This window comes from Lithobates pipiens, unplaced genomic scaffold (assembly GCF_037356315.1).
Source record: "Lithobates pipiens isolate NorthernLeopardFrog02 unplaced genomic scaffold, aLitPip1_a1.2 Scaffold_8, whole genome shotgun sequence".
Classification (NCBI taxonomy): domain Eukaryota; kingdom Metazoa; phylum Chordata; class Amphibia; order Anura; family Ranidae; genus Lithobates; species Lithobates pipiens.
The window spans coordinates 48,587,055-48,612,299 of NW_027507903.1; the positions used below are offsets into that span (position 1 = coordinate 48,587,055).

General features: G+C 41.2%; 1 protein-coding gene across 2 annotated transcripts in view; it reads right to left on the reverse strand.

The window, feature by feature from the left end:
* FURIN (furin, paired basic amino acid cleaving enzyme) overlaps window positions 1-25,245 on the reverse strand; it is a 391,128-nt gene that overhangs the window by 197,276 nt on the left and 168,607 nt on the right. The gene's annotated exons all lie outside the window — the stretch shown is intronic.

Here is a 25,245-nt window from a genome sequence, read left to right on the forward strand (position 1 = left end):
ATGGTTGATGATTAAAAGAGGCAAATCTAAGTATGCAGGCATTCGGGGTAGAGTTGTCCACATAGACCAGGGGTGTCCAAACTTTTTTCAAAGAGGGCCAGATTTCATGAACTGAACATGCGTGAGGGCCGACCATTTTGCCTGACATTTTTTGAACCATTAAAATTAAATATTTTATGCAAAGTTTATTGCAAACGGCATACTATTCATTTCATAACATTGATGACATATAATTTGCTGCAAATATTGGGTGGCAGGCAAAAAAAAAAACTTTTCAAGATCAGAGTCCACTACCTTTCAGATGCATTTACGGTATATACAGTATTTCCCCATGAAGTTCTTAAACAAAAGTATTGGACAAGAAGGCCTTTCTTCACAACACATTGCCTTATTTGATCAGCTATTTGCCTACCGCTGATAAATAGCCTAATGGAGTCTCCTAGCACTTGTATAACAATGGGACAGAAAATGCCTCCTCTATAATGTAAAGGGAGCCCAACGGTTTTTTGTTTAATATATGTGAATGTGATCTACTAACTATAAGCCTTAAGATTATGCAAATATGTTTGTATGTAACCGTTTTAAGGTCAGGAAAAAAAAAGAAAAAAAAAAAAAAGATATCTATATCTCTCTCTCTCTATTATTATTATATATATATATATATATATATATATATATATATATATATATATATATATATATATATATATATATATATATATATATATATATATATATATATATATATATATCTTCTCTGCTCAGAGTAACAATGAGCTCAGGCATGTTATGTTAAAAAAAAAAAAAAAAAATGATCTAAATCTCTATTTCTCTTTCTATATTTCTCTCTCAAAAGGAAAGGAACTGCGATGATGTTGCCCCCCAAGTATATACATCTGTGGCCCCCAAAGCTTGCACGTGTTATGTTTTTTTTATGCTGTTAATAGATCTATCTTCTATAGCCTGAAATCCCGAGTGCCGCAGATGCAGAGATCGGGAATAGTCATAGTGCCTGTGACTGGCTCTTCGCGCTGTCAGCTTCATAGTGGCTCGGCACATAGAATAGCGAACTTGCCCAGCCACATGCCCCGGCTCATACCAAGAATGAGCGCGGCACTCAGGATTTGTCAGGCTAAAGAAGAGAGATATATTAACAGCATAAAAAACATAACACGCTGGAGCTTTGGATGCCACAGAATATAATTATTATTATTATATATATATACACACACACACATACACACATACATACATACATACATACATACATACATACATACATACATACATATACACATACACACACAAAGTGGGGGCCACATTAAACCGGAACTTTGGACATGCCTGACAGACCATCTTCTGCACCGCCGACTCTCACTGCTGTCAGTCTGCAATCATGACCGGGAAGACTACACTTCAGTAGAGCGATCTGAAAGCAGGGCTTGAAGCACTCGTGGAGTGCAGCGTGAAAGATATGATGATGGTGCAGAGGACAGTCTATGTGGGCAGTTTTACCCTGGATGCCTGCATACTTAGATGGGCCAGTTTTAATAATCAACCATGCGAGTGGCTAAAATGTACCTTCATTAAAAGTAACCATATTGCTACACTTAGTGGCGCCTCTCTTCTCTTTTATACTCAGTTGTGAAGTGATTCTACTTGTATATCAAGACATTGCTTTGTTTACCAAGTCAAAATGTATTAAAAAAAAAAAAATGCTGGTCTTGCAAAACACTCTCGGACCAAGTTAGTCTCAATCCAAGGTTTTACTGTAACTTGAGTTTAGCAAGGAACTTCTTGATGCTACTAATGTTGGTATCCAACTGTATTTTTTTATTTTTTATTTTTTTAGTGCATCTAATAATTGTACCATTTCTGCAGGACTTCTCAAGATCAATAGAAATTCTTCATGAATAAATTCTTAAAGTAGTTGTAAAGGCAGCAGGTTTTTTTATCCTAATGCATTGTATGCATTAAGATGAAAAGCCTGTGTGCAGCAGCCCCTCCTCAGCCCCTCTAATACTTACCTGAGCTCCATCTAGATCCAGCATTGTTGCAGGAGTGTCTCAGCTTCCCGGCACTCCCCTCATTGGCTGAGACAACAGCGTGGCACCACTGCTTCTATCAAAGTCAGTTAGCCAATGAGGAGAGAAAGGGGGCAAGGCGGGGCCGCGGCTCTGTGTCTGAATGGACACACGGAGCTGCAGCTGGCTGCGGTTCCCCCATAGCAAGTTGCTTGCTGTGGGGGCACTCAACAAGGAGGGGCCTGGAACACCAAAGAGGGACCTGAGAAGAAGAGGATCTGGGCTACTCTGTGCAAAACCATCTGCACAGAACAGGTAAGTAGAACATATTTGTTATTTTTCACAAAGAAAACAAGGCTTTAGTTTCACTTTAAGATATCTTAAAAAACAATGAGGTTTAGGTATATGCAACATAATCTTATGGCTTCTCATGCCATCTGCAATTCTTTTTTTCTTTACCCATATTAAAAAGGAAACCTTTCAATTTGCCAAATATGTAAACATATTGCTACGTTCACACTCCAGTCAACAGCTAAGCTCATCAATAACAACTGGCAGCTGATGTACATATCAGTATTTATGCTCGTCATAGAAAAGACAGCGGTGCCTGTTCTGAAGGCTTCACCTCCTTTACACTGGGGAAAAAACAAGATGGTGATGCCCAATGGGGAAACGGTCTCTGTGGATAGTTTTGTTTGCCAATTACGCACCAGTGAGCCGTTTAAAAGCAAACACATAGCAGTGGTTTGTGTAAACATTGGCAAAGTGAAGGTTTGCAAGGCTTCTATTTTTTCGACTTGAAAATTGACAGCTAAAATTTAAGCTGCTGTAATGAGCAACCACTTTAATGTTTTATAAATTTTATTATAATTATGGCTGTATTGTACAATTAAAACCACCGATTGAAACACAAAGCCACATTAGAATCTGATGGGGTTTGCTTTTCTATGTGCAGTATCGGGTTCTCTCAGTGGGTAATGGCTTCCAAGAGCAAAGCTGAAATACAGTATTAAGCTAAAAGCAGTCATATTCCAGTTTTGGTCATTGATTAGCAAAATATTAGCAAAGTTAAACATGGAAAATGCACACCAGAAATGCAAACAGGAGTATAGCTATGCCTTAGATTTCACATTAAGTGGCGAGGCAACCTGGAAAATTCAAGATTTGTAAGCCGTGCTTTTCTTTCCCTCTTTTCTTAGGGATGTCAGGAAGTATCTGAGTTGTTCTGATTGGTTAAAGCAGTCAGGTGCCAGAATGTTACCAATCAAAATCACTCTGACCAATCCTGAAGGAAGGCCACAGCTTTCAAATCCCCGACCTGCTCCACCAACTGTGTCGGGAGAGACAGCTAATTATCTATGAAAGCAAGTGCAGCAGGGACAGGGGATGGGGAGGGTGTGGAGTGTTTGTTTATCTTTTCACTTTTTGTAAAAGGTGAACTTTAGGCTTCATTCATTTAGGCTACACTGCTGCTGGTAAAAGGACGTTTAGGAGCAGTTGGGTTTTTTTTTCAGCTGCCCCCGAACTCTCCTCTGTTATCTTATCAGTACATGTACACAGGGTCATTTATAGTAGTTTCTAAGCAGTTGAGTTTAGAGGCGATTCAGTTCGCATTGTGCGCTATACAAGTATTTCATTCATTCATTCAGAAGCATTTTTTTGGAAAGCAAAAAAATGCATTCAGGACGGATGTTCAGAAGCATTTTAAAATGCCAAAATGCCTGTAACAGCTTGTAAACGCGGTAACTCGCATTTAGCCACATTTCATTTACAGGCAGTTTTAATGGAGATACATTTTTGACTATTTTTTTTAAAGAAAACATGGCAAAACAAACTTTTTTTTAAATGTTGTTTATGATCTGTCAAGTTAAATCTTTCAGGGGAGGTTGTAAAATGTCCCCTGTACATTAAGCCTAAAAGTTTAAATACGTGTGTTATTTAGTGTAGTTATGATTGTGAAAAAATTGAGTGTTCTTTTCAGCACATATCCCCCTGGAGGTAACAATCTTATGGCCAATAATGACCTTTGTGATTTCTGCTTCCTACCGCACTTTGCCAAATTCCAGAGTTTTGGTGGGGTTACACTTAACTATTGCACAACACAAAAATAAAATATTTTACATATCTAGAAAGATGACCTATACCTACGAATATAGCAGTATCTCAGTTTGTTACCTGTATAAAAAGACACCTGTCCACAGAAGCAATCAATCATATTCCAATCTCCATCATGGCCAAGACCAAAGAGCTGTCTATGGATGTCAGGGACAAGGTTGTAGACCTACACAAGGCTGGAATGGGCTACAAGACCATTGCCAAGCAGCTTGGTGAAAGGGTGACAACAGTTGGTGCAATTGTTTGCAAATGGAAGAAACCCAAAATAACTGTCAATCACCCTCGGTCTTGGGCTTCATGCAAGATCTCGGAGTTTCAATGACTGAGAATGGTGGGGAATCAGCCCAGAACTACATGGTAGAATCTTGTCAATGATCCCAATGCATCTGGGACCATAGTCCCCAAGAAAACAATTGGTAACACACTACGCCATGAAGGACTGAAATTCTGCAGTGCCTGCAAGGTCCCCCTGCTCAAGAAAGCACATGTACGGGCCCATCTGAAATTTGCTAATGAACATCTGAATGATTCAGAGAACTGGGTGAAAGTTTTGTGGTGAGATGAGACCAAAATCGAGCTCTTTGGCATCAACTCAACTCGCTGTTTGGAGGAGGAGGAATGCTGCCTATGACCAAAGAACACCATCCCCACCGTCAAATATGGAGATGGAAACATTATGCCTTGGGGGTGTTTTTCTGCTAAGGGGACAGGACAACTTCACTGTATCAAAGGGATGATGGACAGGGCCAAGTAGCGTCAAATCTTGGGTGAGAACCTCCTTTCCTCAGCCAGGGCATTGAAAATGGGTCATGGATGGGTATTCCAGTATGACAATGACCCAAAACACACAGCCAAGTCAACAAAGGAGTGGCTCAAGAAGAAGCGCATTAAGGTCCTAGATAGCCTAGCCAGTCTCCAGACCTTAATCCCATAGAAAACGTGGAAAGAGCTGAAGGTTCGAGTTACCAAACATCAGCCTGAAAACCTTAATGACTTGGAGGGGATCTGCAGAGGAGTGGGACAAAATCCCTTCTGAGATGTGTGCAAACCTGGTGGCCAACTACAAGAAATGTATGACCTCTGCAATTGCCAAAAATGGTTTTGTCACCAAGTGCCAAGTCATGTTTTGCCAAGGGGTCAATTACATATTTCACTCATTAAAATGCAAATCAATTTGTAACTTTTTTGAACATTTTTTTTTTTGGATTTTTTTGTTGTTATTCTGTCTCACTGTTAAAATAAACCTACCATTAAAATTATAGACTGATCATTTCTTTTTTCAAACATACAAAATAAGCAGGGGATGGAATACTTTTTTCCCCTCACTGTATGTTTGGACTTTATGAATTTTGGATTTGCACATTGTTCAAGACTGGATGGGACTTTATTAGTATGTGGATCACATTTTTCCTGATTTGTATTTAGCTTATGTGATTAATATTGATTTAATCATATTATAATGCGTTGTCACAAAAAAGTTTATCATTTATAAATTATCACTATTTAACTACTAATAAGGTGTAGAGGAAGCGCTTCACCATTGGATATAATATATTTATTCAATTATGTTGCATTTTAAGACAAAGGTAAAACAAATGCAGTGAGGCAGATTATGGGACAGAATAAAACCTACCTCTATCACGACTAAATTGTGCATATGTTTGGTGTAAAATTCTGTCCCATCTTGATTGGTAACTGTCTAAATTTGCATGCAGGGGCTACAGAAAAACTACCATATAGACTTTACTAAATGGGAGGCAGTCGGATTTGTGTCTCTAATTTGTTTGATAAATATTTCCCACTTTTTTTTCTTCGAAAAAGAATACTGAATGCAATAAAGCAAAACGTTTGCCTTTATATTTTTCTGGATTTCCTTAGTTAGCAGTTAAATACATTCAATAAGAATAGTTCTAAGGCATGTCTGTCGATATCATAGGAGACAGGATTGGCTACGTAATAAAGCTCAGCAATGTAACTAAATCAGAGAACAGGTTTCTTAGCTGGAATTGCATTCATTTAATTGATACATGCGTACTTGACAAGTTGGGTTAAGTGTCAAATGCAAATCAGTTGGCTGTTGTGGTAACCTACTGGACACCTAGAAGACAACTAGAAAATCTCTAGAAGACCTGCCTGCCATACTGTGTGATGAATTGAGAGAGGTTGTCTACAGCACAGCTACAAATCTGGTGCAGGTCAAAAAGGAGCAACAGGAATTGAAAGCTCTCACATCAAAGTTTTAAATTGGCAGTTGCATATTACAACCAGATCAAAACTAGCAAAATAATAAAAAATAGAAACAAAGTACTGCAAAGCAAAGTTATTTCAATTTAAATGTACTCCTATAAACAATCCCAAAATTTTTAGTCTAAGCAAATTGACCAGTAAATTACAGATGGCCGCCTTGTAGATCATGGTAGTACAACACTCTGTATTCATATCTGCTTTAGTTGCTCTAAATGACACCCTAAAAGTTAGTTTACACTGGTACTATAGAGATGGGATAACATCTAAACCAATCTACTGGTAGATTGTAGATGGCTGTCTTTTAGAATGCAGTAATACAACATAATCCATTCATTTTAATAGGAAACGGCTAAAACACAAACATCACACATAGGGGTATAACACATGCCAACAGGCACTGCCATAACTGTACCTCTGCTTTTTTTTTTTTTTTACAACTAGGTCTTCCCGGTCATTAATGACCCTTGGTTAGCACTGGTCTGCATTCCATGCCCATTAAATAGTGCCTAATGGTCCTGAGTCATCAAGTTTCAAGTACCACTTTAAAGCACCTTAAAGCATGCTAAAGTAGCCTCCGAGTTGAGATCATCAAGTGTCATTTACACATGCCTTTGAGCTGAACTCCAGCCTTGAACAAAAAATGACCCTTGCAGAGGGGGCCCTTTGAACAGATTGAAATTGTTATTTGCTTGTTATGTCTAGGATTGCTGGAGTAAGGAGAAACATTTACCCAACTCCATGCTCCGGCAGGATTCCTCTACCCGTTTCACCAGGCTTCTGCACGTTTGCCCCCTTCACATATTATGTGACCTCACACATGTGAGAACTTGGGGAAGAAGAGTGCTGGAGTCTGCTGTAACAGGGAATATGCCATGTAATTCAGCCGCTTTGTTAAACCCTCTATAAATAATCAGCATGCAACTCTTGCAGTGCACGGGGACTCCCTTGCAAGAGTATTTTATTTTTACGCCTGGATTTCAGATTTAAGCACTGTTTTTCACAACCTAAATGCCATTGAAGCTTCATTAAATAGGGGCACCAACTGTTAGGCTTCATGTACAGGGGACGTTTTTTACAACCTCTCTTGAACGATTTAACTTGACAAATAATAGTAACCCATGTGTCTTACATGCCGCTTTTAGCTGTGTTTTGCGTTTAGAAGAGTTTCTTCAAAATAGCCAAAAATGAAAAACGCCTGTAAACAAAATGTGGCTAAACGCGTGCTACCGCGTTTAGAATCGTTTGACGCTTGTAATGCCTCTAAACTCAGCTTCTGAACCCATTTTTTTTGCGTTCCAAAAAAACCTCTAAATCAACTGCCTAGAAACGACTAAACGACCCTGTGTACACATACTGATAAGATAACAGAGGAGAGTTCAGGAGCGGTTGAAAAAAAATGCCAAACTGCTCCTAAACGTCCGTTTACCAGCAGCAGTGTACATGAGGCCTTGTCTCATTAAGTTAGGTCTGCCTTTTCATCCAAGCATGTAATTTGTCCCTATGTAACGTTGCCTTTTTTCTAGTTTATACATCCCAGGTGCTTGATTGGCACGTTTCTGCTAAACTTCTATTTAAAGATGTTGGTAAGGGCAAATTTAATTTGGAACAGGTCTAGTAACTTAGTAGGGTAGTAGGCCTTAAAAAAAAAAAAAAAAAAAAAAAAAAAAGAAAAAAAAAATGGGAAAACATGGTTACATGCATCTTGGCAGCGGTTTTGGCAAAGATCTGCTTAATCAGCTGTTTAAACAGCACTGCCAAAGCTGTCGGCACTCAAGAGAGTTGATCAGCTTCATTCAGTGAGCTTCTAAGGTCAAGTAACAAAATGGATGAGCTGCATCACACTGAAGAACACAGAGTGCACTCAGAGGTGGCAGCCGGTTTGCCAGTTATGTGAAAACAGCAAATTAGCAGGGGTTCAAAGTGGGAAGATTGCTTGCTGATCAGCAGCCGCCCAGGGTGTATATAAACAAGTTTTTCAGTTCTAGTCTGCAAAAAAAGAAAGCAAGAAAGAAAGAAGAAAAAAAAAAAAAAAACTCTTTAAAAGCTCACCTTCCATCTTTTCTACCTTATAGTTACCATTTCCATATTTTACCACTGTAGATCTTCAGGTGCATGCAGTGAAAGCAATCTCTAAGGTTGCTTTTGGAGTGGCTGCCCCTATGTGTGCAGACTAAACCCCTGTTTTTATTGCATACTGGTGGATAGGATCATTTGGTTGTTTGCAGGCTGGTCGGTAAATTGAGCTGGGGATTTCTTTTTTTTAGTTTTGCATGCTATGCTGGGTATAGGCAAGGGCAGTGCCCATTTGTTTGTGCTACCCCTATGTTGTATACCTGCCAACTTTCTGAGATGGGAATGAGGGACATCTATTAGCAAAACTATGTAGGCATAGGACCAGTGGCGGTCAAAGTAGCTTTTCAGACCCACTTCCCGATTGGTCGGGAGGATAATTAGTGTGAGAATAGCGAATATTCATTTGCTAGTGACACACAACTGGGTGGGCTCGGAGTGCAGTGCTCTTCGCCCCGAGCCCATCCTTTTCTGGAGCTTATTAGAGCCTCTAGCTCTAATCACGCAATTCATCCAGAACCTTGCATGTAAATAAGGGGGCTGACGCATGGATAGGAGGGGTGGCGCTCCTGTGCGCCCCTCATGGACAGGCCGCCACTGCATAGGACACACCCCTGATACCCCCCACCCACACACGCTTAAATGAGAATACAAAAAATTGCTGGTTAAACTCACAAGTGTTTTTTTTCCCACTACTATTCATTTATCATGGCTAATGGAATTTACAGATGCAGCAATTTAGAAAACAGATGAAAGGTTTAGCATTGTAAAACACTTTTGGATAGACGAATAGTGCATTTTATATACAACTATATAAAACAGACCAAAAATAAGGGACAAATCAGGAGGAAAGAGGGTCAGAGGGACAGTTCCTCAAAACCGGGGACAGTTGGGAGTTATAATATTGTGCTTTATGTTAGCCCAATTAGCTCTAATAACTGCACGGCATGCCGTTATTAAAGTCATATTTTCTGGGATGGATTACCAAACAACGGGTTTTCTATCCAGTAAGATTGCTTGTTACCTTTGATGGTGGTCAATGTCTGCAGACATGAGAATGACATCTTAACTGGTCTAAAGTGAACCAGGTCTATGGTACATAAAGCGGCCCGTTCACATCTATTCATTTAGGCACATGTCAACACTTGTACACAGGTGAGCCACTGTTGAATACAGTACTTGTTCACATGTGAAATAAGTTCATGTGTGATGTTCAATTTTGACACGTTGATGCACTGCATAGGGCCTTTTGAGGACATTGGCAGCATATGAAAAGGCATTACAATTTAGAACGCACAAACTCATTAAACTATGCATGGAAAGGTTTGAATCCAGCCTTAAAGTGGTTGTAAACCCTTACAACACACTTTGACCTACAGGTAAGCCTAGATTAAGGCTTACCTGTAGGTCTAAGAAATATCTCCTAAACCTACACGGTTTAGGAGACATTTGCCGAAAGACAGGCACCGCTGTCTACGGCGCATGCGCACTGAGCGCGCCGCAGTTAACGGTGATATGCCGCGAGTGGCGGCTCCCGTGCGCATGTGCGGGAGTGCCGTCATCGCGGCTCTGACGAATGACAGCGCCGGAGCAGCGAGACCCACCAAGAAGATGGAGGCTCCGGACTACAGGGGACAGCGGTGACTTCGCTGGCTCCTGTGTCAGGTAAGTGACACATAATGGACTACTATGCGATGCATAGTAGTCCATTATGCTTTACCTTTGCAGGGAATCAAAGAGGAAGTAAACTCATCAGGGTTTACTTCCTCTTTAAAGTCATCATAGGAGGCTAAATCTTTCACCAAGTATGCTGGGAGCAGAGTGATCTGCCGATTTTTTTTTTTAGAGGAGACCTATCACCATGCTCCTCTCCATGCTTTCACAGTAAAAAGTTAATTTTACTGTAAAGTCTCTGCAATTGACCTAGGCATTGCAGCAATTTTACAACATGCTGGAAAAACCAGAGTGTGATAACCGCCAGTTCCGCTATTCAGTCACATTATCACTCTGTTAATACTCCTCATGACCCAACCGAGGCAGGAAATGCTCAAATCTATTGCTAGACTTTGAAATCTCTATATATGGGGTCAACAAAATTAGGATTTTAAACAAAATCATAAACGTATCCTTCACAGTGCGAAAAGAAGAAATGTGTTTGCAATCTGCTGTAGTATGAGGTTTTGTCATTTTTCATTGCAATTAATTATTCTCCAATGAAACCCATTAAAAAAAATAAAATTGTAAACAAGGACAGAAGCAAATTTTACCCGAAGATACATCAACGCCAGAAAAGAGAAAAGCTCTGAATAGTGAAGGCAGATGTATTTCTTTGTTCTCTTTGTGTCGGTTTTCAGCTATACATTAATGCGTCTAGAACATACAGAATGGTTTGGCGATCAAAGCTCTCTATACCCGTCGCTGTGCTTACAGATAAACAAGCTTTCTGAACAGCCGCGCATGCCAGTGTCTGGTCTCCAGCAGCTTCCAATGAATAGAACGCGGTGAATACAAGACAAAGGGAAAGGGTACGGTGTTTATTTTTAGAATATACAGAATCAATTTAGTTTTAATAACAGAAGCTTTTACACTCCGAGAGGCCATAACCCCTTTTTAAACATGAACTCTAAAAAAGGTACATGTGTTAGATGGCTTTGGAATGTAACTAATGACCCTCCCAGCAAGCCTGGAAAAATTACTACGTCTGACATCCGGCACAAAACCTTCGCTGCATCTGTACGCTGGCCAACACTTTATTATCCTTCATACCATGTGTTAACAGAACTAAAATTATGTTTTCAAATCTCTTCCCTAGGGGCATGCTTGGAAATTATGTGCTTTACTTGATCACCGGCTGTTAAAAAAAATGTTGTAATGTCTATTTGTAGTTTTTTGCCATTAAACTTAAAAGAATGTATGCATTTCTATGTATTTTGCATTAATTCATACATAGATCTTAAATTCTAAAGGCTTTTTACCTTCATGCATAGAACCTGTGTGCAGTTCAGTGCCATGCCTCCCAGCCCACCTAATTCTTACCTGCGCTCCCCCTGATCCAGCGTTGTTCAATATAGCCTCGGCTGTCCGGGTATTCTCCCTCCTCATTGGTTGAGACAGCAGTGGGAGCCCAATCAGAGCCAGTGAGTCAACGAGGCGAGGGGGGCAGTGCCAAGCCAAGCCACGGCTGTGTGTCTTAAGGGTCCATAGAGCAGCGGCTTCAGAGAAAGCACACAGCGATGCCCCCAGGGCAAGCGGCTTTCAATGGGGCCTCTGCTTGAGGGGGGAGGAGCCAAGAGTGCCGGCAGGGGACCCCAAAAAGAAGAGGATTGTAGCTGCTGCACAGAGCAGGTAATGTATAGAACATGTTTGTTATTTTAAAAATGGAAAAAAAAATATTTTAATACCACTGTAATATAAATTTTGGCTTAAAGAGGAACTGCAGTCTGCTCACATAATTTGTAATACAAACATATTTGCAATTCTGAAGCTTCCCTCCATTTTATATATACAGCGATTGTGTACTTGCCAAATATACTGTAGAAATCTCCCTCCACCAAGTCTGGTTGCAGCCATTTTAACTGTGGGCAGCTGAAGCTGCTGCCTGTTCACTTCCTGGATTTATGCAGACACACAGGAGGCACACCTCCAGCTCTGCAGCTCTCATTGGCTCTTATGACCCATCCCCTCCTCCTTTCTGGGCAAACTCTCACAAGAGTGAGAGAGCTGTGCATGATGTCATAAGCCTAGGCTGTTTACCAGACAAGAAACAGGAAGTGGGCTGCATAAAGTATTTACTGGCAGAAAAAAATGTTTTACTATCCAAAGTTAAAACAACAACAAGGGCAGAAGATTTAATAGATGGAAATTTGAAAAAAAAAAAAAAAATTACTGAAGGTCCGCTTTAACAATTTATCAAGACTGGCAATAGATGGAAAGATTTTATACTAGAAAGAACCTGAAGTGAAACATCTGCCCATTCTGGATCACACCGGGACCTTCTGCAACTTATTGTCCGATCTGATCAATTAGCAAAAGTGTTCTAAGTGTGGTAAAATACTTTTACTCCACTTCTCAATGACCACAGGAATTACTGAAGAAGGCCCAGCCATGTTGCACAGAGATTTTTCAACAAGTTACATAAGATCACTTGGAATCACTTGTTAGCACCCTGCAAATGCCCCACAAATAAAGGGCAGTACAACGGTTGATGGCCAACTCAAGGTTGGTTAAACATGGGACAATTTTACAAAACATATGACCATATTTGCAGGGAGCTCAGGAGACAAAACAATCACACATTCTATGTAAGACAGGAATGGAAGATATCAACCACACTAAGGTTCCGTCTTTTTAAAAGATAAAATGAAAATTCTAATTTAGAAAACCAGGCAATAACTATACACAATCCATATGCTCAATAGTCTGGAGTGCCAGAGATTTAAAACAAAAAAAAAAAAAGCTGTATATTTATAATTTATTTCAGGTACTTGTATAGCGCTGTCAATTTACACAACCCTTTACATATGCATTGGGCGTTCACATCAGTCACTAACCCTCAAGCAGCTTACAATCCAAGGTCCCTAATATACATTCATACATACACAGGACAATTTAGCCAGAATCCAATTAACCTACCAGCATGTCTTTGGAGTGTGGGAGGAAACCGGAGTACCCAGAGGAAACCCACACAGGCACAGGGAGAACATGCAAACTCCAGGCAGGTAGTGTCGTGGCTGGGATACGAACCAGCAACCCTTCTTACTGCCAGGTGAGAGTGCTACCCACTACACCACTGTGCTGAAGAAACATCATTCAACATTCACTAAATTTGAATTTATATATTCTGTGTATAGAAATCTTAAGTCAACTCATGAAACTATTCCAGAACTTTAGCATCATTATTTGAACAATGACAATACTTGTGAGGTAGGGCTGGTTTAGCGTTTTTAAAAAAAAAAAAAACTACAGCTGGGAGTTTATTTTTCTTTAGCTCTAATACCTTGGCTGCTTGGAAGCATACACACAGACTACTGTAGTGTACATTAGGTCAGCAAAGCCTTTTTTGTTGAGAATTCAAAGATGAGTTATTACAACCATTGGCTTGCATGGATAAGTGCTTGGTCACTAAACCAAAGTGTTCTTGCATGAAGATGCTTGTAATGCAACCACATTGGTAAGACCAAGGGTCTCCAAACTTTCTAAACAAAGGACTGGTTTAATGCCATTTAGACTTTAGGGGGGCCAGACTGTGGCTAGTGAGTAAGCAAAGCCCCATATTTGACATTAGTGGGAGAAAGAGTGCCCCATCGGTGGTGTTTTGAGGAATGGTGCCCCATAATTGTCATTGGGAGGAATTGTGCCCTTCATTATTGTCAGTGGGATTAATAGTGCCCCAAGGGGTGGAAAAGAGAAAGTGAGAAATCAGTGGTCTCCAAACTGGGCTACAGTTTGGAGACCACCGATTTAGACAATCCACTGTAACATTACTTAAATAAAACAAGGACTGCTTCAAGGAAGCAAGGCTGTGAAACGCACCAGAAAGCCTCAAACATATACCAAGCTTGCACCCTTCATCTCCATGTCTGGAGTAGACAAGACAAGGAATAATATGTGCATACCATTATTAGGAAGTAGCATTCCTACCAACTGCTAAATCTAGGCCAGCCATTAATATTCAGGGTTCAGAGGAACCCAGGGGTTCATGCAGAGGTTGCTATGGGCTCCTTGAGCTGTGGCCAAATGACTTGATGGTATCTGTGTAGTCAAACTTGGCAGAGCCAGCAGCATGACTTAACTTTTTAGCTGTCTGTAAGGGGGCATTTTTCGCAATGATTTTAGCAGGGGTCGCTCAAATTTGAATTATTTCAAGGGCATCTCTTGAACAAAATGATTGAGAAAGGCTGCCCTAGGCTATGGTGGAAGGTTGATTTAAAAATCCAAGCTCAATGGATTTGTTTTAATAAGAGGTTTAGGATTTTTACAAGCCTATATGGATTGGGGAACCTATATTTGATTCCAGCTAACCCAGCAATAGAAATAGCCACTGCACAGCAGCAAGAACTGGAACAACAACATTTGTGAAACCTGAAACAGTTTTACTGAAGAACTGGCAGACAACGAGTTACATCCGGAGGCCTCTCTAAATCTCCACCAATTCTTTGTACAACCAGAAGCCACAGGAAAAAAAAAAGGTTATATCAGACAGTATCAAATCACAACTGTATATGTGCTGACCCCTAAATGTATTACAATGTCAAGCCTTATGAAATATCGGCAACTTCCTATTTCCCAGCATATCCCACAGCTGTGCCTGCTGACTTTCAATCACATAGCACTCAGTGTAGCGGAGAGATTACCGTCCTAAACTTTATTGCCAAAAATGTATTACGTCCAAAGCAAAAAAGGGAAGAAAATAGAAATGTAACTTCCTCAAACAGATGTGCACAGAGTTCCTCAGAAAATCTTATTATTTACATAAAGTCATTAGTTAAAAGCAGTTTGGGTGTGTTGTGGTGTTTGAAGAAAGAATTGATGATCATGAAAATTAACAATTCTGAGGGGAATGGAGCAAAATGCTGAAAAAAAAAAAAAAAAAAAAAAAAAAAAAAAAAAAAAAACACAACACCACCTTTCTGGCGGAAACGAAGGTTCTGGAAAGGTGTGCTGTCAAACCCTGTCCCTGCAAACCTGGACAACTGCAACCATTTCAACAGAAAAAAAAATATATATATAAAAAAATGGTTCCAAGTGCATGCAAAACTATTTTCAACTTGAAATGGAATTAAATCCCCCTATCCTCTTCAGCCATGGAAGCTGCTACCTTAGCCTCTGATTGATCTGCAACTGCCATGGCGCTGCTCATGTGATCAGTGACATCAGGACCTTGGACCATTGGGTGTATTAGGGAGAAGACATTGTGGGTCTAGCAGTAAGGAGATCTTATGTCCCCCAGACCTAAACAAGCAAATAAGTGTAAGCACAGGAATCAATTTCATGTTTTCTGGAGTTAGGCTTTAAAATAGCGCCTAGAGGCGATTCAGTTCGCATTGTGCGCTATATAAGTATTTCATTCATTCATTCATTCATATACTACCAACAGTGTGTTGTATAAACACGGTCGGACAAAGTTGTCGGAAAATCCGATCGTACGCAACGTGATGACGTTACTTCTTTACGACGGGACTACGTTCAGGCTTGTAGCCAATAGCTTTGGTCTAGGAATTTGATCTGAGCACCCGTGGCACTTTGTCCGATCGGAATTCTCTACACACAATGGGACAAAGTCCGATCGGACCATGTGGTCGGAAAGTTTTATAGCCCAGCTCTAAAACTTTGTCCGTCGGATATTCCGACAGAAACAGTCCGATGGAACTCACACACAGTCGGATTATCCGACAACACGGTCCGATCGGACATTTTTCGTCCGAATGTCCGACCGTGTGTACAAGGGCTTCCTGTTGTGTCTACACACCTTTTTGCAGTGGTCACTAGAACAAGTTTTCCCAACTCAAATCATTGGATTTTTCCATCACTTTCTGCAGCAATTATAATGGCCACAAGATAAAGAGAACGGGTGAAAACAAAAAACTAATTTGACAGGGGAGCTGAACTTTAACCTCTCTATCCGAAAAAAATGGAAGTTCCATGTTATCGGCAAGCAGGTATAAATGGATGTGAGCCAGTTTACATAGGATTACCTTGGAGAATAAATAAAAAAAGGACTATGTCTTCTTCTCTTCTTCTTCAGTCCCAGAGCTGGCTCAAAGATACAAGGAATAGGCATCAGGTTGCATTCAATCTTTTCCTTGTTAGTATCACCACCATGCTTGTCCAGTAAAGCTGACCATACACTAGAGGAATTTCAATTAAAAATGTTATGTTAGGTTAGTGAGCTCATATTAATTCTAGTTTTTGACCATGGTGAAGAGAAAGTTCAAAAGGAGAAGTATGGTAATTTCTGCTCGATTCTAAATGTGGTTTTTATTCAGGCAAAATTGTACATATTGAGATGTGCATGTTATAGACACAAAGTAAACCTATTAAGGAAATCTGCGGTTCCATTCAAGTAACAGGACTGGACAAAATTTTAATGGCTTTTAAATTAAATTATTTGACTTGATGGCATGATCAAAAGCTCTGATGAACAATTTTTCTAAATTTCTGTTTGAATGTCAGTTGGTGGTCTCTAATCTGCTCCTGCAGTGCTCACTAGGCTGGGAAGGGGGAGGGCATGGCTGGCACCAGTTCTCAGCTGTGTGCTGAAAATTGAAGCCAGTTGTCAATCAGGTAGTAGAGTGGAACCCGACAATATGGTCAGGATCCTTCCCAACCCTGGTGCAGCTCTGCCCCTTCAGTGGATAGTGGGCAACAGCCTGCTATAAGCAGACTCTGGATCAATGGAGTACAAAAAGATAAATGTACTCCTGTAGCCCACAAGAGAAGGCTGGCCAAAAAAAAAGAAGGTTTTGGCCATACTTCTTTCAATACTTGCTCATGTAAACTTTTGCCTCATTGGTGAATGCTTTTGGATTAAATTTCTGGCAAAGCTTTGATTAGACTTTAAAAGCTAGTTCACACAAGTGATTATTGCTATAGCCGTCATTGCCCACAAGTAATCACTAGCAAATTGAATCGAAGCTGTTGTATGTAGCAAATTTGGAACTCTATATTTAGCAATTAATGGATTCCATACACTACTGTATATTTTTTTCTATTATGCAGCAAATAATTACTGGCCGATCATTGCTGTGGCACAATTTGCACAAGTAAGCCCACCCTTACTGCTTCTTCTATTCTCCCAGTGGAAGTCTAGAAGTTGGCCGACTCACTGAAGATCATTCACTTCCTGTGTATTATATATCTTTTCTCAATAGCTGCTAATAAATTGGGCAGGGTAATTGCAATGTCCAGACTAATCTGTCTCTAGTAATAATCCATAAACAGCTACATTTAATACAATCATATACACTCACTGGCCACTTTATTAGGTACACATATTCAATTGCTTTGTAACATAAATTGCTAACCAGCCAATCAAATGGCATTTAGGCTTCTAGACGTGGTGAAGACGACCTGCTGAGGTTGAAACCAAGCATCAGAATGTGGAAGAAAGGGCATTTAAATGACTTTGAACGTGGCATGGATGTTGATGCCAGACAGGCTGGTCTGAGCATTTCAAAAACTGCTGATCTACTGGGATTTCAACACACAACCATCTCTAGGGTTTAGAGAGAATGGTCCGAAAAAGTGAAAATATCCAGCGAGCGGCAGTTGTGTGGAGGAAAATGCCTTGCTGATGTCAGAGGAGAATGGGCAGACTGGTTCGGGATGATAGAAAGGCAACAGTAACTGAACCACTCTTCACAACCAAGTGTAACACTGAATTTTTCTGGGCTTACCGATCACCTCCTCCAGCTCGTAGCTCGTCGTTCTTGTCTAGGGGTTCCCAGGGTAGATGGCCCAGTAACTGCAGAGACCAACACTTGCATTCCCGTTTAAGGTTTTTATTTGCATAAAACAGTTGAACAAAACTCAGGTGGGAATAGAGGGTATAAGGATGAAGTATAGCTCAGGTACTTTGGAAGTGCTGACTTCAATAAAAGTCTCTTTACATAATCCAGGGAATAGCCACTCGCAACTGGATTCTTTAACTGTTGGATAAATCCTTGTTTATGGATACAAGCAGGTAGCAGCCAACAAGTAATTTTAGCTTAGCAAAGTCTCTGCCATAGACTTGGTTGAAAACATTGATGCTCACAGGAACTTAGTTGCAAATGGAAGGATAAAAGTAGAACCTTTCTTACTGTACCAGTATCTTTCAGCCGGTCCGGCAATACCGTAAGAAATGCGGATTCAATTAGTGTCCTTAACAGCTCAGCTTCCAGGCTCTTACCGAGCAGCAGCCTTATGCGTGGCCCTCGTACTGAAGAGTCCTCCCCTGGTTGCATGTAGAGTTGCTGGGCCTCTCCAAACCTGAGACGGCACCAGAACACCTTAGAATCCTCCTTCCAGTTACTGCGCCTCAGACTAGTCAGTCCCGAAACGGATGGATCTGCACCCCAGGCCATGAGGGCCTCTGGGGGCTGGTCAGGACCAGGACCATGGAGTCAGCAACAACTTCTGGACTGGAACCCAGAACCACGTGACTTCAGCACCTTAAGTACCCCCTCCCGGAATACACAGCGAGACAAACGCGCCCACGGACTGGCTCAGAGAGAGAGATTGGTACCCAACGCGTCCAACCAGACTGCGTTCTAAAATTCCTCACAGGTGCAAACCCCACCTATGACCAGGCAGAACCCTGATACAGCCCAGCCAAACTGACGCCAAAGCATCATTTCACACAATTAACCCCAAAAACTCAACTACAGATTTGGGCAAAAACTAAATTTACATACATAGCGCGTACTCATCAGGAGTACCGGCGCTACACAAGGTATGCAGAATACCATCTCTGAATGCACAACACATTGAACCTTGAAGCAGATGGGCTACGGCAGCAGAAGAAAAATAAATTTAAAGCTCAGCGCTGCACCTATAACTATATCTCTAATCACACATAAACACATATAGTATCGTATACTGTTGAAACCAACTAAAGTGCTACTCTAGTGCAAATAAAGTGCATACAGTATGTGCAAACAATAAAAATAAAGTGCAAAAGATCACATCCCGTGCCACTCTTGTCAGCCAAGAACAGGAAACTGAGGCTATAATTTGTACAGGCTCACCAAAATTGGACAATAGAACATTGGAAAAACCTTCCCTGGTCTGATGAGATTCATTTTCAGCTGCGACATTCAGGTGGTCGGGTCAGAATTTGTCGTAAACATGAAAGTGTTGCATCAATGGTTCAGGCTGGTGGTGGTGTAATGGTGTGGCAGATATTTTCTTGGCACTCTTTGTGCCCCTTAGTACCAATTGGGCATCATTTAAATGCCACGGCCTACCTGAATATTGTTGCTGACCATGTCCATCCCTTTATGCCTACAGTGTCCCCATCTTCTGATGGCTCCTTCCAGCAGGATAACGCACCATGTCACAAAGTTCAAATCATCTCACCACTGGTTTCTTGAACATGACAATGAGGTCACTGTACTCCAATGGCCTCCACAGTCACCAGATCCCATGCAATAGAGCACCTTTGGGATGTGGTGCAACAGGAGATTGGCATAATGGACGTACAGCTGACAATATGAGGATATCATGTCAATATGGACCAAAATCTCTGAGGAATGTTTCCAACACCTTGTGGAATCTATGCCATGAAGAATTAAGGCAGTTCTGAAGGCAGAAGGGGGTCCAACCAGGTACTAGAAGGGTGTACCTAATGAAGATATATTTATGTTACAATATAGGCTGCATGAAAATCATGTGCATTCCAGCAGCACACGAAAATGCGTGTTAATGGCACCCCAGTGCACATGTGTAGTAGCACACCACAAGTCGTGTTGAAAGCATTCATCAATGCATGTGTATTGTTGCATGGCAAAGATGTGAACTTAACATGCAAAAAAACACGAGTCAAGTGAAAGTACAAATGACTTTGCACTTGGAACATTCACCTTAGTAGTGGTCAATATTACTTGTGAATCTCACAGGGAACTGTAATCTCATGACAGAGGTGCCTCACATTTCCAGTTGACAAACCCCCCCCCCCATGAAAGGAAATGTGAATCGTTAGCTAAATTACCACCTAATAAACATTTCTGAAGTGAGGAACATGCAGGCTTTTACAACCTGCAATTTTGCTGCTCATAATAATTTTTCTAGTTAATCATCTGCTAAGCATAAACCTCGAACATGCTTTCACAGTCTTTTTCAGATCTTTGTGACAGCAAGAAAAATGTGTGTTGTTTTCGGTATGACAGCTTCTGTCAGAAGCCGATTAGCCTCTAGTCAAAAATGCTGCAGGGAATGTATGGGCAAATGCCAAAAGCTGTCCTGCAGCCAATATGCCACCCAAAACTGAGCCGTTCACTGAACTTTAAAAGGGCAAGGTGTCTGCCTTAGTAATCCAAGCAACGAGAAAATCCAATTTTGCTCACAAAAGAAAAAAAACAAAAAAAAACAAACAAACAAACATACACAACCATAGTTTTACTACCAAGGTTTAGGGTCGCAAGGCTGTTAGCCCAGCCAGCCATTTCAGATTGCAACGTGCTTGTTTTGTAGATATTATACATGGACAGACAAACATACTTTTTCTTTAGAAATACAACAAGCCCAATAGACACCAGTATAGCTCCAGGCCATATGGCCGCCAGCCAGACTGACAATTCTGATGACTACTTTTTTTTCCCCATTTCATTTAAGAAGAACTAAAGGCAAAACTTGTTTTTCTGTTCTGGATAGAGTAAGGCCGCGTACACTCGCGGGGACTGTTCGCCCAACTTTGTCCGTCAAACAGTTTCAGCAAACAGTCCGCTCAAAATTAGCATGGACGGATATGGCCACACACGACGAACAAACAGTTTGCTGAAACCGTGCGCGATGACGTGAACTGCACGTACGACGGGACGAAAAATACGACGTCCTATACACTGCATTATAACTTTCGGCGTGTAAATCCTTTCTGAGCATGCGCGGAACTTAGTTTGACGAACAAGCCTACACACGAGGGGACTGTTCGCTGAAACAAAGTTTCAGCGGACAGTTTTTCGGAAATTCCGAAAAACCTTGTTCAGCGGACTGTTCGCTGAAACTGTCCGCTGAAAGCCCACACACGAGCGGACTGTCCGCCGAAACACTGTTCAGCGGACAAAGTTGGGCGAACAGTCCCTGCGTGTGTACGCGGCCTAAGGGAGGGTTAGAACATCTGATGGTTAATTTTTTGCCACCTGTGTCAATAATTTCCTGTCCCATAACCAAAACAGGAAGTGAGGAAATCCCTGATAATTAGGGGAATCCCTTGGGGACTAGCTCACCAGAACTAGTGTTCCCATTGGAAGATGTCTCCTCTGTTACTTTTCTGGGGACATCCCATAATTTGTGATTTTCTTTACCTTTTATTTTCAATGATCATGGTAAGGAGGCCGAAGCTCCCTAATGGGGACACAGACAGCAACAACAACTGACAGGGGTTTTAATCCCTTTTCACTCTATCCCAAACAAAAAAAAAAAAAAACGCTTTGCCTTTATACTTTAATATTCAAACATACTTTTTAATGGGTGACTGAATTTGTCGAAGGGCAGAACTTTGCCGGTGCATGTTAATAACATTTGGATATTAATTTTCCTCCTCTTTCTTCTTATACCCACTTCAAGTGAATGTAAATGTAAACCCAAAAATTCCACGGTGCTGCACATTATGACACCAGCCAACTAATGGCTTGACAGTTTGGTTGAGAACACAAGAGCCGCTGTGACACTGGCATGCCTTTAATGTAAATGCTTTTTTTTTTTTTACAAAGTTAGAGGAACTCTAGCCCCCCCCCCCACCCCCCCCAAAAAAAAAAAAAAAGTCAGCAGCTACAAATGCTGTAGCTGCTGACTTTGGGGCACTTACCTGGCCAGGCATCCAGCAGTGTCCTCACCGAAGCCGATTCCTAAAATCGGCTATCGGGAGCTGGCACCACCATCTTGACAGAGGGAAACCACCAGTAAAGCCTTGTGGCTTAACAGCCGGTTTCCTACTGCGCATTCACGAAGCGTGCTGTGCTTTGTGAATGGGCCACAGTCTTCTGGGACCTGTGATGTGTCCCAGAAAGCTGCAGGGGAAGGGGGGGGGGGGGGGGTTGAACTTCCGGCTCATTTCAAAACCAGGTACCCACTCCCCACCAAATGGTGCCAAAAGTGTCAGTGGAGATTGGGGGGGGGGGGGGGAGGCAGACAAGTGTAGTTTCCCTTTTGGATGGAGCTCGGCTTTAAAGTGGAACTAAACCCAATGATTTAACAGTTTCCCAAAACTGTTACATTCAAGGCAGTCAGTAAATAAGTGAATAATAATGGTCACAGTTGCTTGTACTCTCAACCAAACTGTCAGACCATCAAAAGGCTGGAGTCATAACAGATCACATATGCAGCAATAGCAACTGTAGATCACCAGAGGCCAAGATGGCAGCTTCCTTGGCTGCAAAGGGAGGTTTAGTTCCACTTTAGATTGATGCGTTTAGGTCCACTTTAAATTTGAACTTCAGCTAACACTTTTTAAGCAGTTACACTTTTTTTTTCCCCTTTTGGAGATCAAGTATTTAAAAAGGAGAAGTTCACCTTTACAAAAAAATAAATAAAAATAATAAATGCATTTTTTTTGCATGTAAAAAAATATGCATTTCTTACTTTTTTTCTAATGGACCTCTAAAGCATTGCACCCTCCATCAGCAGATCATGGGTGTAATGCCACAGTCCTGCAGACTGTCTGTATCTGTAAGACCATATGTTTAATACGACCAGGCAGGGGCATTGCTAGGTCTAGAAAAGATCCAGGGCTAGAGCCCATAGCAGCGAAGTAAAGAATGTCATACGTTTGGGTGGGCATACACATGTATAGAATATGTGTGTGTGTAAATATGTAAATATATATATATATCATACATCATACATCATACATACACACACACACACACACACAATATATCGTTACATATCTGAGTGCGGCTTCCCCCTTACATCGGGGTCCCCAGAGAGCCCCCCACTTACATCGGAGTCCCCCAGTGCCCCCCCCCCCCTTACATCAAGGTCCTCCAGAGAGCCCCCCCCCTTACATCAGGGTTCCTTGAGATCTACAAGGCAACAGCCACAATGACTGTCGGACCTTGTAGTTTTCCCACTCACAGAACACTGTGAATAGATGATGCTGCCAGGTGGGTGGAGCGGAGAGTGACGATCCCCCGCTAGCTGTCAGAACGGGGATCGGTGCACCTGTAACAGGTTACATGTTACACCCTGAATATGGGTGTAACATGTTACTACAACAGGACAAAAGATGAGCTAATCCTTTAAAGTGGAATTAAACTTCCAACTCTTGCTTTTGCCTATATCTAAGCCTATAAGGCGGCATACCTATTAGGTAGTGTAAATATCTCCTAATTGTGCACTGTTTAGGAGATATTTACTGTACATGCAGCCGGTGACGTCACTGGCGCATGCTCTCTGAAGGAACGGCCCCCCGTGATGTTCCTTCAGAGCCCTTTGACGTGAACGGCAGCTCCCACGCACATGAACAGGAGTGATGTCATCGCGGCTACGGCCCATCACAGAGCCAGAGTCCACAAACCTGCAACAAGACGGGTGAAGATGAGAGCACATGCATTGCAGAGCTGACATCTTGGATCTGGAAGAACTTAGTTTTAAAGGCAAGGTTAAGTCGCAAATTATTAACCCCTCCAAAAAGGAAGAGCATTTCTGGAAAGTTGACCTACAAGAAGGTTAAAAATCTTATAATAATCAACACTTCAGTGCACTTTGTAGATCATAAAAATTGGTAAATTGCATTATTTTCTTTTAAGCTGAACTTAACTGCGGCAGGCATGCAGTACTGTGCCTTCATAGAGACATTACATATAAATGTGTGTAGATTGTCCCTCTAGTGGCTTCTTGTAATTTCAGCAATGGCTATAAGAGGCACTTGTTCTCTAGCTTCAGAAGTGTAAAAAAATAAAAAATAAAAAAGCACAAAATGTTCAATGATGCCTCTAAACTGTATTTATTTTGCTATTAAGGGCACCTTTGATCTATAAAAAGACTTGCACAGGAAGAGAAGAACAATGTAATCACCGCACAGCATCACAAAACATCAAAACCCATCCATTGAGCAAACGCGGCTGCGTCTAATTACAAACTACACCAACATACATATAGAAGGTTTGCATTAAAGCCAAAGATCACCAAACCTATGCACACAAGGAAGCACATTACCTAATGCGCAAGCTTTTATTTTTAGGCTGCGGCTTTATTTTAGTCACACAACTGTGATTTGACTTTTTTCTGCCTTGTTGCTGTGCCTTGCTAAGGGATGTCTGTGGGTAGTGATCAAATCTCACTTCTATTACAAGGAAAGGATATAGCTCATTGGAAGGCTCTGAAACGCACGTGATGCTTACACCTACTGTCCAAGTTCAACATTGCATCAGCATGTCCCATAAGGTTTCACGCTTTGTAGCAACAGCTGTCGCGGTACCACATGTTTTTAAATAGGTGGCCTGTTAAAGTGTGGATTTCTGTATTTTTTTATGACATTAAACCTGGATGGTGCTTAGAAAACCTATAAAATATCAACAGACCTTGTTTTTGGAAAGCCTTGACCTGAATTAAAAAAAAAAAAAAAAAAAAAAAAAAATATCCTGCATGCTACATTTTGTGTGCACTGACCTGCTGAATGGAGGTTTTCAAAAACACATTGAACACGCTTTAATACAAGTTGTCGTCTCACCAAAAGTTTTTTTTTCTGGCTCGAGTCCCTCATTTGACAAAAGTGTATGATGCACTTTGTTTTGTCTAACTAGGGGGTCCTGTTCCCAAGACAGAGCAGTCAGACGCGTGCCCCCCTCCCCATACCACTTTCCAATCATGCATAAAATTAAGGAGATAAATACTTCATTAGTATTGAAATACAGTATAATGTCAGGATAAATAAAAAATCCTGCGCATCAGTTGTGATGAAAACAATCCGTGTGAATGAAGGAGAATCAAGTGCCTATAGACCGCTGCTATGCATCAATCACAAACCCTTAGCCCTTGTACACGGTCGGACATTCCGACAATAAAATCCGTCTGATTTTTTTTCTGATGGATTTTGTCAGAAACACACGGTCGGACAAAGTTGTTGGAAAATCCGATCGTTCAGAACGTG